General features: G+C 37.8%; 1 protein-coding gene across 5 annotated transcripts in view; it reads right to left on the minus strand.

Moving 5' to 3' along the window:
• Window positions 1-19,798, minus strand: part of PTPRK (protein tyrosine phosphatase receptor type K) — a 434,312-nt gene that overhangs the window by 342,337 nt on the left and 72,177 nt on the right. The gene's annotated exons all lie outside the window — the stretch shown is intronic.

A 19,798-nucleotide genomic window follows, 5' to 3' on the forward strand; every position in this document is an offset into this window, starting at 1 on the left:
TAGTTCTGGTATAACAATGCCATAACGAAGAACTCTGATGAAAAATTGAAGTAGTAAAACTGCAAATAGTACAAGCAAATTCTTTTCTGAATTTGCTAAGCAGTCTGGTGTCACTCTCCAGCCCTCAGACTGTGTTATGATAAAGTCAAGGTTAGTGTTGATTTTAAAAATAATTATGTTGGACATGCCATATTGAGAATACAGGTAGTCCGCAACTTACGACCACAAGTGAGCACAATCTCTTTGTTGCTAAGTGAGACATTGTGTTAAGTGAGTTTTGCCCCATTTTACAACCTTTCTTGTCACAGTTGTTAATTAAATCACTGCAGCTGTCACGGTTGTTAAGTAAATCTGGCTTCCCCATTAACTTTGCTTGTCAGAAGGTCGCAAAAAGGGATCACATGACTCCAGGATACTGCAACCAGCATAAATGAGTCAGTTGTCAAATGGGTAAATTTTGATCAGGTGATTATGGGATGCAGCAATGACCATAAATTTGAAAAACAATCATAAGTCACTTTTTTTCAGTGATACTGAAACTTCAAATGGTCAGTAAATGAACTTTTGTAAGTTGAGGACTACTTGTATGGAATAGTTACAAACCTAGTTAGTGCTCAAAAACATGTGTGTGGCATAACTCTGGAATGCCTTGAGCAATTTCAATCAAACTTTGTACACAGATGACTTACACTCTGGAAAAAAAAACATTGTTGGGGTAAGACACCCCTAACACCCCCTCGGTGTGTGTGTTCTGTTAAGATACAACATGTTGTGCCTTAATAATGGCTTCTACTGTACAGCACAGTGGAGTTGCCATGGTAACGACTTCACATTACTCTACAAGGTGGCTCTCTCTGATAAGGAGGAAAATCCAACATTGCAAATTACATTTGGTCTGGACATTTTCCCCCTATAAATAAATACCTGGGCAATGCCGGGTTATGAGTATATTATAAAATCTCAGGAAGAACTAGTGGCAAAGTGATATAATTGTCAATGGTTTACGATTGCCAGAATTTACAATTATCATAAAGATTATATATGTAAACAAACAAACCCATACACAGAGTTTGCCAAGAAAATGTTAATATCAATAAAAACCTAAATCTGCACCACAAATACTACCAGTATCTTATAGAAGTAGAAGAGTTATAAAACATTACTGTAGCTTGTACAGTCCATCAACAATAATAGAAATTCTAATTTCCATGCCCATTTTTTTTTAAAAAAGTCTAAGATCTTTATAACCTTTTAACAGTGCTGCAAAAATTATCGAATAAGCTACGAGAAACCATAAGATGAGTCAACAGAAGGTGAAATGTATCTTAATAGTTATTTAAAGAAGAGTATGAAATGGAGATGCACAAAGTAAACAGAGAACAAATTAAGGACAACATGCCATCAAAAATACCTCCAACTATCCAATTCTTAATACAGAATTAAACACGGCATTCAGCAAAACTACAAAGAAATCCAGAATGGAATACACTAATATTGTCATTACTATAGACTCCATTTTATGTTTTTGATAAGTCTCAATCAATCATAAAGGAAGACATTGTGCACATTAATAGAAGTATCTTTAATTAGTCCATATTGCCAAGGCGGTATAACTTACAGAGAAATGTAAAACCAGATGAGACTTGGTTTGGAGACAAAGAAACCAGTAGCTTCATTCTTAGTGGTCATTTTCAATTATTCAAGAATCAATAAAGAATGAATGAAGAAAAAACTTGAATAAACTGAAATGAATGAATGAAATGATAATCTGAATTTGGGATTAACTCTAGTATGTTTCAGTCTTCCCCAACCCGGTGTCTTTTAGATGTATTAAGTACAACTTTTAAATCCCTAACTTTCTGGACCAACAGAAAGTTGGATATTTCTACCCAAAGCACTTGGAGAGGACTGAAGCAGTTGAAGTTGAAGATAAGAAATTCTATTGGTCTTCTTAAAAAACTGCTTTCTGACATACTGGAGATAATGTGGATCAGGTACAAGCAATCCAGTGGTGGGATTCAATTTTTTTTATTACCAGTTCTGTGGGCATGGCTTGGTGGGTGTGGTGTGGCTTGGTAGGCGTGGCAGGGGAAGAATACTGTAAAATCTCCATTCCCACCCCACTCCAGGGGAAGGTTACTGAAAAATCCCCATTTCCTCACAATCATCTGGGATTCGGGAGGCAGAGAATAGGTGGGGGCAGGGCCAGTCAGAGGTGATATTTACAAGTTGTCCGAACTACTCTAAATTTCCACTAGCGGTTCTCCAGAACTGGTCAGAACCTGCTGAATTCCAGCTCTGAAACAATATTGTAAAAGAATGTAGCTTCAAGGACAATAATTTCAATCATATAAATTTTGTAGCAACTATTGTGGTCTCACCCAGCATCCTTTATCAGCTGCTGGAAATTCTTATGAAAATGAAAAGAATTGTAAGAAAAGATAATATGTGATAATATCAAAGAAAACAGCTTCCTGTGAACATGTACTCTGATCTTCTATATCCAGTGGCGTTTATAAACTGTAGGCTCAAAACTAGTTTTTTAAACAGATTACAGATCAAAGGGCCAAAGCAGAATGATGTATAATAATTTCATTAGCAAAATTGGGTTCTTAATTTGTGATATCAAACAAAATGTTAGAAATGCCTTGGTGTATGATAATTCGGTATGATTACAAATGCTAATTATTTACTAATCCTATTTAAATATTTTTGAAAATGATTGAGGATGACTATGCAGAGTGGCTCAAATGTATGATATAAAACCTATTTTTGGTGACCTTTACTGTTTACTAAATCACATATACATTCATATAGTATGTATATAGAGGCTGCGATACAAGATAAAGTAGGGTATTTACATCATGAGATTATCCCTGCAATTACAATACCCTTGTGAATTTCTCTTGAAAAAGTGAAGAATATGCAAGGATGTGGGGGGGGGGGGAAAGCTAAATAAACCAATCAACATAGGCAGAGGGCACAGTAGCCTTGTTCTTTTTTCCAGGACTACTAGTTAATTATTTTTAATAGGGCAATTATTATACCGTAACAATTCAATGTTTCTTTTTGACACTTCAGATTTAAGTTTTCATTTCAAACAAACACATCGAGTCCCCGTTCCCCCCCCCCAAAGCAAAACAGAGAAAAGTCAATCATACATTTCACAATGTTTTTGACTACAGTAGCTGTTACTTTGGAAACTGGAGGATAGGAACAGTATAACACAAGTACAAATAGGATTGGTAAAGGAAAATCTTTGTAGTTTGAGGTTAAAATGAGGGGTCCTTGGTGTTCTTTGATCTTGGTTGTTTTCTTGTAGAATTTTCATTATTCAAACTAGGTAACATCATCAGAACTTGTAAGGATTAATCTAACAATTAAGAAAAGAACAGGACCACTCCCACCATCACTGACCAGGCACATAAATATAAACTGAGAGCAAACCCTATTCCTTACTATTTATTGATGAAGTTACCTAGTGTGGGTAGCAAAACATCTGCAAGCTCAGAGAGTATCAAGAACCCCTCATAGAGAGGATCTTCAAAATGCTAAAATTGTTGCATTACAATTTTCCTGCTTACAGCCAGGAAAGCAGGATCAAAGCCCAAATTATATCACTACTAATCAGACTTTTATATTTACAGAACTTTCAAAGGAATATAAGTTTCAAAGGACAGGAAAAAGGAATATGGATATCCTAGAACAGGGGTGTCAAACATTCATCATCACGTTGTCACATGGTGTATCGCAACTTTTTCCCCTTCGCTAAAATAGGGTGGGCGTGGCCAATACATAACTTATCTGGCCTGCAAATTTGACACCCCTGTCCTAGATTATTATTATACAAAATACACACTTATTGAAATGTTTTAAAATATTTTCTTTTGTTTAGCCTTAGAAATTCTTAATAAAACCAGAAATTAAGATATTTTTAAAGTAATAAATACATCGTATTTATTTTCCTTAATTTATTAATCAAATGGTTTTATTTACTACAATATTACTCTGTATATATTACTGAAGGGAATTATGATCTTTTAAAGACATGTGGCATAATATAGTTACACAAGGCGGGGAAAAAGCAATCTTCATTCTACGCTCAATTTCCCTTATTCTAATTGTGCGGTTAGTTCATTAAAGGATTTCTTTTTGAAAATGCTTTTGTTTGTTTCTTTATGCTTAAATGGAAAGGCAGGCCTGTCAATTTATTTATTAACATGAGGGCAATTACAGAAGATTGTTCTGCACTAAAGCTATGTTTATATACCTATGGTGGCCTGGACTGGCCATTTTTTCAGCAGTAGGTTAATTAGTTATTTGAAACAATGGTAATAGATTGCCAGGGTTGTAGTCCAGAAAATCTAAAGGGCACTAGATCCTAGATCATAGTTGGAGAACAAACTCTATTCTAATTAATTCCATAATCTACTAGACTGTTGCACCATGAATAATAATCAATTTGGTATTGATTATTTGTGGGACTATACAGTTATTGCAATAGATTTTTTTTATTTACTATATTTAATTTTTGCATCGTACCAAAGAAATTATCCCAAGAAACCCACTTTTATTTCAAGCAATTCATTTAAGGAAGACTCAATCTTGGGCTTTCTGTCTACTGCTACTTTTGAAATGCACAATCTCTCCTAAATTAAACAGTTGTTTAACATTTTGAATTATTAGTGGCTTCAAAAATATTTATGTATTGAGTGTTCTAATAATTATTTCAATTGTTTTGGGGATTTTCAGGGAGGTTTTTTATATTGTATGATTGATTCTTGGTAATCCGTAAACAGGTGGGTGATTGCTATGAGCAATTTTCAGCAATCTTTGCTAATTTACCTCAACTTCCAGTGTTAGGGCAAAATCATGGAAAAATACTTGAAAGCTTTTCTGTGGAGGAGGTGAATGTCTTTTCCCTGAAATTAATGGGCCCAAAACTGGCTACCTGCATAGCTAATTCCACTGATGCACTCTATACACTGACTTTCTAGAAAGTACTGAAAAAGGTGGAAGGAAATCTCAGATTTCAATGCTTGTGTTATTACATTAGATTACACCTCAGCATGAAAATGTCAGATTATCTATTCCAGGACTTTTTAAATGGTGCTGTATAGAACCCTAAGGTTTCCTTAGAACTTGACAAAAGGTGGTGGTGGGGAATCATTAAAATGTAGCCAACTTTCCATCAGTAGAATGTTGCATCTTGATAAGGAGTTAAATATTTTTATTTTTCAACTAACAACTTGAAAAAATTTAAAAATTCCTAATGTGTTGTATGGTAATTCATGTTGGTTTATGTTTCTGCTTGGTTAAATGAATTTCTCAAGAGATTGTCCAAATTATTGACTTATTTTAAGTATTTGTATGACAGATAGATTTTATTTCTACAACAGGTAAGGCCCGTAGAAAGTTTAACAAAATAAGGAAAAAATAAATAAAGGAAAACTGGACCCTCTAAAAAAATGCACCACTTCGAAAAAAGTAGCAAGAACACTGCACAGAAAAATGTTAATAGTGCTACTGTAAGAGAAGAAGTAGCAGAACTTGCAGGTGCAGTTAAAAGAGGGATCAGTCTAGAATCCTTACATAGCCACAAGCAAACTACGTCCAACTCTCCTTGAAACCTGTTGACTCTTATCTAACCCAAAGCAGGTGCTAACCATTAGTTGAGAAGATTCCTGTGCATAGGTATGATTACTACTAAATCACTTTAATTGGACCTTCAGAGGTGAATGCCTGGCAGCTTTCATGCTCAACTGCTACCCCTTTTAAGAAACTAGATTTTTTTTAACCTACCTACAATTTAAAATTCACCTGATGCAACATGGAAAATATGGTGGAAGCATTTCTTCAGTCAACTGTCTACTATAGAGTTCCAAAAAGTGGAAGCAACACTCTGAATTGTATCTAAATGCTGAATGAAGGATACCTTGGAATTAAACTATTGATCGGCCACATTTTTAGAAATTTGGTCATTATGTGTTGTTAACACCAATCATTTCAAAACTGTATTTGTAGTTATTCCACATTCAGAATATATTATGTCTTCTTCATCTAATCATATTAACAGAAGGAACCAGAGCAAAGCTGGTGCAACAATAGAAAGGGTCATTTCTTGCAATGACCATTGTATGCAAATCATTAAACCTGGGTGCAATTTATGAGTCCTTCAGAAAATACACTATTTTGTCCACAGAAGGTACCTAACTAAAATTAGAGTTCTATTTACAACCATAAAATATCTCTTTATCTGACAATTTGACAGTTAACTTGTTCTCATTTTCCTACTCTATATTCTAGAGGCTGTTTGAGAAATTTCATTGACAGCACTTATATCCAAATCTCACAGACCTTCATAGGCAAATCAAAAAGAGTTGTACAGGAAATATCAAGGATCACTCTTGGAAAGTTAATTTGATGCACCTAAATTAGTGAAAAAACAGGTCTTGCAGAAAGGAAAATGAGATTTTTCCATTTTATTCATTAAAGAAAAGAAGAGTACCCTTAAGTACCAAGAATGTATACAGCTTACCACTAAATATGCACAATTCCTACATGCTGTGTTAGATTATGGAGCTGAATACTGGGCTACACCAATAGAGCTATTGAATTGCTTCTATGAAAAAAATTCACAACAAAGAAAAATATACAAGCTCCAATAAACAAAAGACAATAAATATACAAGTTATGAGAAATCTTAACTCTGATTTATTCATTCATTAAATTCATAAATTGTATTGCCCATACCACAAGTTGGCTTGAAACTCAACATTAAGAAAACTAAGATCATGGCATCTGGCCCTCTCAATTCCTGGCAAATAGATGGGGAAGAAATGGAGGTAGTGACAGATTTCATTCTCTGGGCTCCAAGATCACCGCAGATGGGGACTGCAGCCAAGAAATTAAAAGACACTTGCTCCTGAGAAGGAAAGCTATGGTAAATCTAGGCAACATACTAAAAAGCAGAGACATCACCCTGCCAACAAAAGTCCATATAGTCAAGGCTATGGTTTTCCCAGTTACAATGTATGGCTGTGAAAGTTGGACCATAAGAAAGGCTGAGCGGCAAAGAATTGAGGCCTTTGAACTATGGTGCTGGAGAAGACTCTTGCAAGTCCCTTGTATTGCATGACGATCAAACCGGTCAGTCCTAGAGGAGATCAACCCTGACTGCTCTTTAGAAGGCCAGATCCTGAAAGTGAAACTCAAATACTATGGCCACCTAATGAGAAGGAAGGACTCACTGGAGAAGAGCCTAATGCTGGAAGAGATTGAGGGTAAAAGAAAAAAGGGATAACAGAGAATGAGGTGGCTGGATGGAGTCACTGAAGCAGTAGGCGTAAGCTTAAATGGACTCCAGAGGATGGTAGATAACAGGAAGGCCTGGAGGAACTTTGTCCATGGGGTTGTGATGGGTCAGACATGACTTCGCAGCTAATAACAACAAATACCACAAAGTTGTTGGAAAGATGGGAGTTAAAGTTTAAGGCCATCTATTATAAATTTCAATTTCATCCAAATGAAGAAGTATACATAAAAATGAATAAATCCCAAACAACCGTAAGAAGGACTCAACCCTTCTTCTGTAATTTCTCTTGATAACATACACCAAGGAGCACTTATTTTACAAAATATGTTAATATTGAAAATAATGCTGGTCCAGTAGCTGGATCTTACATTCTGAATAGTTGTTGCCAAAACTGATTAAATTTACCTTCTTCATGTAAAGGAAACATGCAGCTTCATTAAAACCTTACATTTTGTATGTTGTGTGTTAAAACACTGGGAAATTGTTCCAAAGATAGTTTCCATTAAGGCCACCTCCAAGCTTTTCACTTCTTATGAGATTAAGCATGGATCTTAACACTTTCTGATGTGGCACTTTTTTGCTCAACTATGGTGCATTAATTTCTATCCATCTATCAAGATCTTAGTCTGACTTTTGAAATCTTCCTCCCATCATCTTGTTCTCAAGTTTGTCCTGTGGTTTAATAAAATATCCTATAACACCTATAGACCACTTCATCGGGCCAGAGTAGAATACAACCTGTGAAATGTTGAAGCTTTTAAAATAAGGCACAATTGCATGCAATAGCAGCACCTACAGTTTATGCAATATTTGCTAATCCAGCTTGGCTTGTTTCAGGTGATTTATCTGTTTTGTGGCATTTTTGTAAAACAAGTCCATCAGCATACCAATCTAGTTAAGAGATGAAATTGCATTCAAAATCACCTTAAGTACATAGGGCCCTTTCAACTGAGTTTGGTAATCTCAATCATCAAGTTGAAGCAAGTTTCCTGATGTTTTTTTAAAAAAAAAACTAAAATGATAAAATAAAAACATTTATCAAAGGAAAGCATCTTGGCCCCATATTTTGCTACTATGCATGCTAAATGGCATGAACAGCCAGCGTCATAATTTTCATTTTTTGATATATTTTTTTTATGCAGAAGTGTCAGAATTCCATTATTCTTGCCAATAAGGTACTGCCTGAGTCAAAAGCCATAGAACTCTTTAGGCCGATTCCTGAATCAGGAATATTTCTTCAATGGTTTTCAATCTATTTTCAGCAACTGCACTGTTTAGTGTGGCGCAACTACTTCCTAACTGAATCCTGAGAAACTTTATGACAAAAAGTAAAAAAATGAAATGAAATAATGTTGCCTTGTCAGCAACTCTCTACATTCAATGAAATATATTTTTAAAACATTAGTACTTCTATTATATTCATTTCTAGACTGCATTTATGCTTTCTTTTCTGATGCAATGGATAGGGTGACTGGCTTTTATGCATTTTCATTTGTATTTCCCAGAAGTTTTATTGTCCGGAAATATTCTTCCTACCTGTTTACTGAAATATGGTTCACTGTGCTGCAATAAAAATATTTGGAAAAAAAAACCAAACAAAAATAGTTGGGTTTTCCCGTGTCCAATCATTTGTCAGGCTATGCATAGTTGACAAAGATGTCATCAAGATTTAATGGGATTTTAAAATATTTTGCCTTATTGGATTTGTCCTAAACTTCATATTAAGTGCATACAGGTAAACCTTGCCTGACAACTTCCCTGTTTAATGACTGTCTGAATGTATAATGGTAATGGAAAAAATAACCTGATGATCAGTTTTCATATTTACAATTGTCTGTGCCCACTAGATGACATGTTAGCAATTTGGGTGTCTTTCAACTGGGGGTTAATTACAACCATAACAGCACCCTGTGGCCATGTAGTCACCATTTGCTTGCTTTACAATGGCCTCTGGCAAGCAGAACTAATGGAGAAGCTGGCAGTAAAATCACCTGTTGTGGTCACACAAAGCCTTGCATAATGTCTTAAGCAAGGTCTCAAAGTCTTAAGGTCTCAAAATCTTCTACAGACTTTTAACTATACAATTTGGAGTGAACACCCTTTGAATGGTGTGGGAGTAGGAATGAATTTCCAGAGAAAATTGCAGACTACAGGAAGCAGGAGCACTACTCAGGTGACCTTGAGGACACAGATAAACCTTCAGCTGGCCTCAACAGCTCTCTAAAAGGATGCAGATGACCAGCTGTCTGCAAGGAATATAAATCCTTCCATTCCCCACTATCCTGTCAGAACTGAAGAAGCTTCTTTGATGAGAAGTGAAACATCTTCCAAAGAAAAAACTAGAAAGTAAGTCCAGTTTGCCTCCTGAAAAAGAGTTGAGACATGGTTGGGACAACCATGACCTGAATGGCTGAGAATCTCTAGAGACTCTTGCTTAAGAACCACAACTGATTTGCTTAACAGCCACAGCAAAAGTGAGATTGTTGTGAGTCCATCATGTTTATGTGATGTTTTGCTTAATGATAGTGTTGCTTACTGATGGAGTTGTTGGCCCTACCTAATTACAGTTGTTAAGCCAGAATCACTTGTAGTACCTATTATATTATGAATATTGAGAAGTTATAAACCATTTAACAACAGACACTCGTGTTTTTTCATCTGGCTAGCAATATAAATCCTCTACAAGAAACAATGAAATTCCACAATGGCTTAGCTTCAGTTTTTGTTTAGGCATAGAGTAGTGGACACTGTTCTGGATTGGCAAGTCCCTTGATTGGAGCACTTCAGTGATTTTTGAAAGTAAAAGACTGTATTTTAAGACTTAACTCCTCTAAAACTACTTAACCCCACCATACCTCTTGATGCCTCGTGGCTAGCACTTTCTCTTACATGTGCACTCTCACCTAGCCTCCCTCTAATGAGAAAATTTGAAGTCTTGTGACCTTCATGTTGGGTAGAACAACTAGCAGCTTCCCCCTAGACTACAAAGCTTTGCAAAGATATTACCAGAGAAATAGTACTGTGCACTTGTTTTGTTGCTGTTTTCGAAGGCAGAGATGATGTGATATAATCCAAAGATTATTCTTAATAACAATATCTCCATCACGTAGCTCTGTCTTGAATTTACTAAGGAACCCTACTGCTTCCTAATTCAAAATGTAGCTGCCACTAGAAATTCCTCAAGGTTCTTTACAGTAGATTCATATTTGTGGTGACTTGGATCAGGGGTCTCCAACCTTGGCAACTTTAAGACTTGTAGACTTCAACTCCCAGAATTCCTCAGCCAGCAAAGCCAGCAAAACTGGATGAGGAACTCTGGGAGTTGAAATCCACAAGTCTTAAAGTTGCCCAGGTTGGAGACCCCGGACTTAGATAAGATTAGTCTTTGTTGCAATTCCTTGAAATACAGGGATACACCAGTGGTTAAGAAGTACAAGATACCTGAAGGTATGTTGCAGTCTTTTTCCTGGGCATTCAATATGATATAAAATAAACTATAGATAATGCTACTGTAGAAAAATAATAAAAATGATTCTTAAGGGTTCAATTAGATAGTTCTCTAATCACAAGGTAATTTTGAAAGGCTGCTTGGTGCGCATCTCTCCAAATGTCTAGAATTCAAACAACGAAGAGATTAGACCACAGTGAGTCAACTCTAACACAGGAACTTTGACAAACAATGAGTATCTGAAGCTGATATTTTGAGCTATCTGGGAAAATGTTGTTCTATCTACTGCCATTACATGATATAAAACAGGCTACTGCCTCTGTTAAGTCCCCAAAGTCTCCATAGACCTCTTTGTAGGATGCTACTTTCCATAAAGTTTGGAAATGTCCCTCTGTAGCTTACATTTTAAAACAACACAGACAAGCATCCCTCCCCAGCAGCCTCTAATGATTAGCTGAGAAGGGTAGAAAAGTGTCATTCCAATTTTGGAAATAACGTCTCTTGGCCTCAGGGTTAGAGCTATCAAGAAGCTGCTGAGATACAGAATACTAAAATGTAAAATGTCAGCTAAAAATGCAATGAGAAAAAGCTAAGGGATCTGCTCAGACAACCTCATATACTTACCTCTGCCTTGGGACAGTTAGAGCTTTTTTCTCATTTGTTTTTAGTTGAAAGGGAAATCGGATAAAAAAAAATATATTTGTACAGCTATGAGATGAGAGTTACTTAAACGTTAGATAGAAGTGAGTTGGGATAGCTCATAGAATACCATGGAAATAAGCCCCTTTTGCCTTCTGAAATAAACAGCTATTATGAGAACTGTTTTATTGCCAAGTGCCAGGAGAAAACTAGGCAAATGTAGTCTGTTAAATATATAAACGTATGTGGAAAGCTAGCAGAACTAGGGAAATGTGTATATGGGTGAATGAAGTCTGCATTTTTTTAAACAATGATGCCTACTTATTTAGTTTTTCTAAGTGGCTGCCTTCTGCTTCTCTCCCTCACAAACAGGCATGCCTATATGAACATGTTAAAAAGCATGCCTATTTCAAAAGCACATTAAATCCACTGTTGCATATGATGTCATGAAAAGTCAAGTGCATAATGAAAACTATTAAAGATGAAGTCTTGAAGTTAACCTCTTTATATCAATAGCACTTAAACTTATATACCACTTTACAGTGCTTCACGGCCCTCTAAGCAGTTGAAAGAGTCAGCATATTGCCTCCAACAATTGGGGTCCTCATTTTAGCAACCTCAGAAGGATGGAAGGCTGAGTCAAACTTTAGCCTGGTGAGATTCAAACTGCTAAATTGCAGGTAGGCAGCAGTCAGCAGAAGTAGCCTGCAGTACTGCACTCTAACCACTGCGCCACCGTGGCTCAGGTAGTCAATATAAAGACCTCAGATTACTCGAGGAACCATCTCACCCCACTGGAACTGGACCCTCCCACCAGTGCCAGAAGAAGAGGCTTTCTGCAGGCTCCATGCTCAAGGAATTTTAGCTGGTAGGGTCTAGGAGAAGAACCTTTTCTGTCATGGCTCCTGTCCTCAAACCACTGGAAGTGAGATCCGCACTGACCCACCTGACTTTCCATAAGGGCGTTAAAGGCCTGGCTTTGCCAACTGGCTTGGGGCTCCATGGAAGAGTATGATGCTGGAGGTGGTTGATGGGTTAAGGGAAAGTCCCACCTCCCTCCCCATGAATCCTGCTCGCTCCCACCCCATCTTTTAATTTTTGATTGAAACATTATTGTTTTTAGAATATTTATGTTTTGCAGTTATATATAAGGTGACCAGACATCCTGATTTCAGAAGGACAGTCACACTTTATAACAATTTGTCCCGTGTCCTGGGGCGTTTTTAAAAAGTCCCGATTTTTCGGGCGGGCGAGCTGTAATGCGGGCGAAAGAAAAGTCCTTTCCTTTGCCCACATCCCGCCCGAGCTCTGATGCGGACAAAAGAAGGCACTTTAATCAGTGGGATGCGTGCAGGGAGCATAGGAGATATTCCTCCCTGCACGCAGCCCACTGATTAAAGTGCTTGCTTTCGCCCGCAGGCCCCAACAACACTGTCAAGTGCTGTCAAGAAAGAGGCTTTTGGCCGCTGGGTGGGGATTCCTGCGATGGGATTTGGAGTCCTAAGACACTGGCCATTGGGGGCTGGTGCGATGGGATTGGAGTCTGATGCCCCTGGCGATTGGGGGTTCCTGCAAGGAGATGTGGGAATAGGGGGAGGTGGGGCTGCACAAGCCCCCCAACCCCTTCTTTAGAAGAGCCGGAAGCATTAGGGGAGTGGGCTTTGCGCATCCTCCCTCCCCCGAAGCTTACAGCAGCCCCAGATCGCCAGTGGCATCGGACTCCAGCTCCCATCCCAGCCCTCTGCAAAGGGTGATGCTTGCAAAGGAGAGATGCAAGAGGTGCTGGGATTGGTTAGAATCGGATGAAGCTTGGCTTTGGAAAGGTTGCGGGGGGACGACAAGCGAAAGTGAAAGCCCCATAGAGTGATGCCACCAAGAAGAGTTTTGCAGTGTTCCACGGCCCTCCCCCCTCGGGAAAGGAAGGTTGGGATCACAGGCACCTGACTCTATTTGCTTTGGGTGTGCATCATAATGTTGTAAGCCACCCGGCATTACCTGTATGTGAAGTGGGCTGCCCTATGCATTTGCGTTTGTGCGTGGGAGAGAGAGAGTGTGAAAAAGAGAGGGAGAAATAATTATATTAATTAGATAGATCAGTGTTTCTCCACCTTGGAGACTTGAAAGTGTGTGGACTTCAACTCCCAGAGTTCTGGGAGTTGAAGACCACATACTTTCAAGTCTTCAAGGTGGAGAAACACTGAGATAGATGATAATGAGATGAGGGAGGGAGAGGGAGAGAGGGAGAGAGAGAGAGAGAGAGAGAGAGAGACCACAACTAGATAGACAGATAGGCAGGCAGATAGACGGATGGATAAAGAGAAAGAGAGAGAGGTAGGCAGGCAGATATACGGATGGAGAGAGATAGAGGGAGAGAGGGAGAGAGGGAGAGAGGGAGAGGGATACCGTAACTAGATAGACAGATAGGCAGGCAGATAGACAGACAGAAGGAGAGAGAGAGAGAGAGAGAGATACCATAACTAGATAGACAGATAGGCAGGCAGGCAGATAGACAGACAGACGGATGGATGGATAGAGAGAGAGAGGATATGTATAATTAAGGTGACCAGACGTCCCTAGCGAGGCCGCGGGCTGGCACTAACCGCCGCGGCCTAGCTTTCCCCCCCTCCCCGGTCAATGGTGTCCCTCTTTACCAATCTTAAAATCTGGTCACCTTAGTTATATAGCTTTTAACTTTTTAACTCACCCAATCACCTTGAGACGAGATGGGCATCCAATCAATCAATCAATCAAACAAACAAACAAATAATCAATCAATCTGTCTTCCATAAAGTAATGAAAACTGTAATATTTCCAAAAAGGCAGGCTTTCCATTTGTTCTTTATTATACAGTATACTATCCTGATAAAATTAGAGATGTTTAGATAATTTAATACTAGATAACACTTTTCCCAATCAGAGGAATGTTTCACAGCAGAACATGAAAAGAAAAGAAACAGTGACAAAAATAGAATTTAGCTCTATAATCAGTTGTCAAATTATAGAGGCCTATAAGATCGCACAGACTAGGCTTCCTCCAGATTCCATCTGCCGGTCAATGTCGGCTGATGACTCCCCGGGGGAGGGCCTTCTCTGTAGCTGCTCCGGCCCTATGGAACGATCTCCCCGTTGAGATCCGATCCCTTACTACCCTTCCGGCCTTCCGCAAAGCGATTAAGACCTGGCTTTCCGGCAGGCCTGGGGCTGTTGATTTTGTCCAGCCCCATCTTAAGTTGTGAATGTTGTGGATTTTTTAATGTTGTTTGTTCTTTGTATGTCCTCCCACTCCTTTTTTTACCTGTAAGCCACCCTGAGTCTCTTGAGAGTGGGCGGCATACAAACTAATTAAATAAATAAATAAATTTTACAATATTAATGCTAGTTTTCCATTTGCTAATTAGCATCTATGTAAGATGGTATTTGCTCCACTCTGAAATTTATCCAGTCATAGCCATAGAGTATTTCAATGCAATGCACTGCTTTCCTCTGTACATTTCTTTCTTTCTAACATATGCAAAAACAAGCTAAAAAGCCACACTGTCTCATTTAGTTAACTGTTATTAAGCCAATTTAGACCTTTTTATCAATCCAATGCAAACCAAGTTCTCTGAGTTTATAAAATTATGCATGAACACCAACATACACAATTTGGTTCACACAGGCAGGTTAGGCATAATGTAACCAATTAACAATGGTTATTTGTATTTTAAAATAATTTGGCATTGGTAATCAATTGAGAAAAGGACTGTATTTATGTGATAAGGATTTATCTAAGGCAATTGTAGAAAAAGTGGCATATGAATTAAACAGACCCTTCTCTCACAGTTCACTTTCTTAGGATCACTTTTTACAGTCTAAACATGATAAGATGATAATATTGCAAATATGCTTCAGAAACTAGATGGATCCAGTCTTCTATTATGCACAAGAAACACCTGTGATCATGATGTAGATCAGGGGTGGGTTGCTAATTCCGTTCCAACCGGTTCGGTTGGAACGGGGCCGGTGGCGTCCTCGTGCACGGACGCAGTTCACGCATGCGTCTTAGCGCCTGCGCGATGCTCCAGCTGCTCACGGAGACTCGCGCAGGCGCTGTATGTGCCATCCAGCTGCTCATGGAGAATCACGCAGGCGCTGTATGTGCCATGCGCCTGCATGGAAGCGCAGAAGCCTTCAAAGACCGGTAAGGAGCGCGGGCAGGTGGGTGGGCCCTTCGCCATTCCCGGAAGTTACTTACTTCCAGGTTCGCTGACCAACCGGTTCGCGGGGACCGCCGCGAACCGGTTGAAACCCACCCCTGATGTAGATTGCATAATGATGGCCCATGGCTACTAATTCTGCCTTCACAACATGTGGAATTCAGACAACTATAAACATAACACAAAATGTAGTACTGTGAATCTTTTTGACCACAAATAGCATATTTTTTTGTCCTTTGTGAAGTGAGAAAACCAGAAAACATTCAAGTAAAATCTAGTTTTGTTTTGAACTATGTAGCTGAATTCAGTACAGGATATTTCCTAGTTCTGAAGCAAAACAACTATGTTACTAAAAGGATTTCTGGTACCTATGATAATGATCAACTACAATAATTGTTTTGTTGTTGTTTTCTTGGCAAGGTTTTTTAAATCTGGTTTGCCACTTCCTCTTTCCTAGGGCTGAGAGAAAGTAAATACCCAAAGGTGTCATCCAGCTGGATTTGTGCTAGAACGCCTGGTTTCCCAATTTTTAACCTGATGCCCTAATCACGACACCAAATTATCTCTCATAATAATCACACCTTGGGGTATAATTCAATTTTAATAAATGATATATCATCCCAGGGGTTGGTTTCTTCAGGGATGTGCTATGTGTACATGTGCAGTACTAAAAAAATGCTGTGCATGCGCAGAAGCAAAAAATATGATGGTGGCACCTATGGCGCCGCCGAGAGAACCAGTTCAGAGACGTGGCAGGCCGAGTTACTACCTACTCAGCCGAATCGGGCTAAACCGGTAGGAACCCATCTCTGTATCATCCATTATATTTAAAAAAAATCAATTGGGAGGCATCAAAATAATTTTAATACAATAAATAGTATAGTAAAATGAAATAGTAATGTATCTCAGCAAACATTCAAGATTCAGTATTTCAGTAATAGCAAAAGCGCTTAGGCTTACATACCACTTTATAGTGTTTTACAGCACTCTCTAAGCGGTTTTACAGAGTCAGCATATTTCAATAATCCTTCTCACTTGGCCCTGGTTCACAAGCCACTAGGTCTATAAGTACAGGTAGTCCTCAACTTACAACCGCAACTAGGACTGGATTTCCTAAGGACTGTATGTTCCTAAGTCTAGGGTCATTAAGCAAACACTGCAGCCCCAAGAATTTATTCTTCTGAATGAGGGTTTTCTGCCAGAAAAATTATCACCAAACATAGTCATGCGATTTTAGGGAACTGTGACATGTTGTAAAGGCGAATCAGCTGACAAGAACTCAAAATGTAGTCATTAGACCACAGTGCGTGTGGTGGTGTGGATATGACATTTTATGATGGCCATAAGTGCTTTATTGGCCGTAAAGCACCTATTGGACCTGTTTGCAGTTTAGAACAGTCCTTAAGAAAATGGTTATATGTTGAGAATTCCCTGCAGTTTGGTTTGAGTTTAGCATCTTGTACATATCCAGTTATGCTGGTTTGAAATGTCAATATATCCTCAGTATACAATCTTTTATACTTGTCTTCCCAGGTTTTTTTTAGCCATGAATTTGATCAGCTTAGCTGTGATGGGGGAGGGAGGAGAAATCTGAGTAACAGAACACACAAAAATACAACTTTAGCAGAAAGACACATATTCATATGGGTCAATACTTGAAACGTGACAAAGAAATTAAACTAACCCAGGCCTGCGTTTATACAACATACCATTTTTCTCTACAGAATATTAAGCATCCTGGATGCAATTACTCCTCTGACAGGCTTGTAAAAATATCCTGCCCATATAGGTTAATAGTTCATAATTCATATTGATAGCTCTGTGCAAACAATAGACATGTATGTTGCTTAGCAATGCTTAAGAGCCTTCTACCTTAAATCACTGAGCTTGGAGTGAAAAACGAATGGGGCTGTTTTATAGCCAAATTTGCACTTTCAAGTTTGAAAGTAGAACATTTACTAGAGACATTAGAAGTAAATGAAGATTTTAATCTTACAGGGCTGTCACTTTCAGTCTGTATAAAGAACCCAAGAAACTATTCAGCGAAGCCTATTTCTGATGTGGAACAAAGCATTTAATCTTTTTAAATGCACAAATGATTCCTACTGGCCAAGAGAAACTGTTTTCCTGGAAGTTTAAAATGGCTGTAATCAAACAATATCTTGGTTATTATGAGATTCTTATTCTGAAGGCAGCCATGTACATCCCTGCCACATGAATAGCGAGCTCATACTACTGTGCACAGATCTGGCCCATAAGTTCTTCACTGGTGCACTGTTTTAAAATGTGACAATTGTAGTGGTAGAAGTGCATAGAATCACAAGAATTAATGTGTCTCATGAAAATTCATGAGGCAAGTTTAACTTGGAGAAAACTCAGAAATAGTTCTCTGTTGTGTCTATGGAAATTCGCACTTATCCAGATCAGTTATCCCAAAGGTGCTTTTTCAAGAGGCAACTGGACTTTCTGCTTTATTTTTGAAGACGTTTCGCTTCCAGTTGTCCCTTGAAAAAGAACCTTTGGGAGTTCTCTGTTGTGAATATTAGAATAGTCACCACCGAATGGAAGCATGTGTATGGAATGGAAATTGATCATGGGCTAGGAAGGCAGGAATACATTTGGGCCTTCTTCAGAGTTTCTGGAAGAAAATGTTTTTTCTAGTTATCTATACCATTCTGCAAATATAGAGGAATTTGTGTCCTGCATTTGAAGAAAGTAACAAAGCCGAACCTGAATGAATTTCTAATTAATGGTTTAATATAAAGATTGGAAACATTTGGAGGCTATTGGATACATTTGTAGTGTTGAAGGTAAAGGATTCATTTATTTGATTGCCAAGTTTGTTTGACTTTTTATAGCTGCCCATCTCAAAAGAATTGTAGGAATGATAATCAAATAATGGTCCAAACAAAACGGCAAGACATACTTTTTTACACAAATATCGGACAAAATGGGAATGGCCAATACAATATTTACAGGATGGTGAATTGCCTCTAGCATGCCAACTCCAACCATCAAGACACCAATGTACAGATGCCAGTTTTAGCCAGTTAATCAAACTTCAAAACAAACATTGGGCTACAGTTTCCTACAAGTCTTTTACTAAAGTCCAGAGACATTTTGTACATAATGATAATACAGGGATTTACAACCTGTAAGAATGCCAACAGCTATCTATTTATTTACTTTATTTTAACCTACATGAATACCACAAGAATGTCTAGAAAAAAGTATTTAAAAACACACCTTACTTATAAAAAACCTTCATGATCATTAAGATTTTTTAAAAAGCAAATTGATAGTTCTTTATTTTTTTTCATAAAAACTTTTTATTTTCCATTTTCATAACATATAATCACATGTATACTATTACATAGCCAATATTCAAAAGATGAATCCAAACAGAAGATTAACAATAATTTGCTGCATGCGCCTAGATTGCAATCACATGACATAGTAGGGTAAGTATGATGGCCGCAACTATGAGGACTCATTGTAAGTAACTTTGAACAGTCATTGAACGAGAAGACATTAAACAAGGATTACCTGTACAATACAAATGTTTATGGTGGCAAAGCAAAGTGGCTCCCAGTGCCCTCATGCTATAGATGCAAAATGCTTCTCTCTTACAGATATTCATCATTATCATCACAGTAATTATAACACCAAACATTCAAAGAACATCAGCTAAATAAGCCAAACATGGGAGATTATACAGTGTGACGTATATAACAAACGCCTTAACAATGTTATTTTGATATATTGGTTTAATTTATAGATGGATAATCAACGCAAAAATAATGATCTACACAATATCCAAAGAAAACAAGAGAGCAAAGTAACTATAAAAAATACTGAAACTTCCAAATATTATATTCTTCATCTTTTTATTTTATATTTATTCATAGCCACCCAATTCAACCAAGTGACTCTGAGCGGCTTTAGAGATTATTCATACTTCTATATCTGTGATAAATCCTTTAAGAAAATTCTGAAATATGCTACAGTAAAAAAGCCAAGAATTCTTTATCCATGCATATATTTACAAAGAACCACATCCATCTTGTTTTTCCTGCCACACACAGTAGCTAGAAGAGTTCCAATAATATTTAATACAGTTTAATCTTGCAATCTAAATATTTACAAGAGTGCTTCTGTGTAAATCATCACCACTAAAAACAGATCTATATTTTCTTCTTC

This window comes from Thamnophis elegans, chromosome 4 (genome assembly GCF_009769535.1).
Source record: "Thamnophis elegans isolate rThaEle1 chromosome 4, rThaEle1.pri, whole genome shotgun sequence".
Lineage (NCBI taxonomy): Eukaryota > Metazoa > Chordata > Lepidosauria > Squamata > Colubridae > Thamnophis > Thamnophis elegans.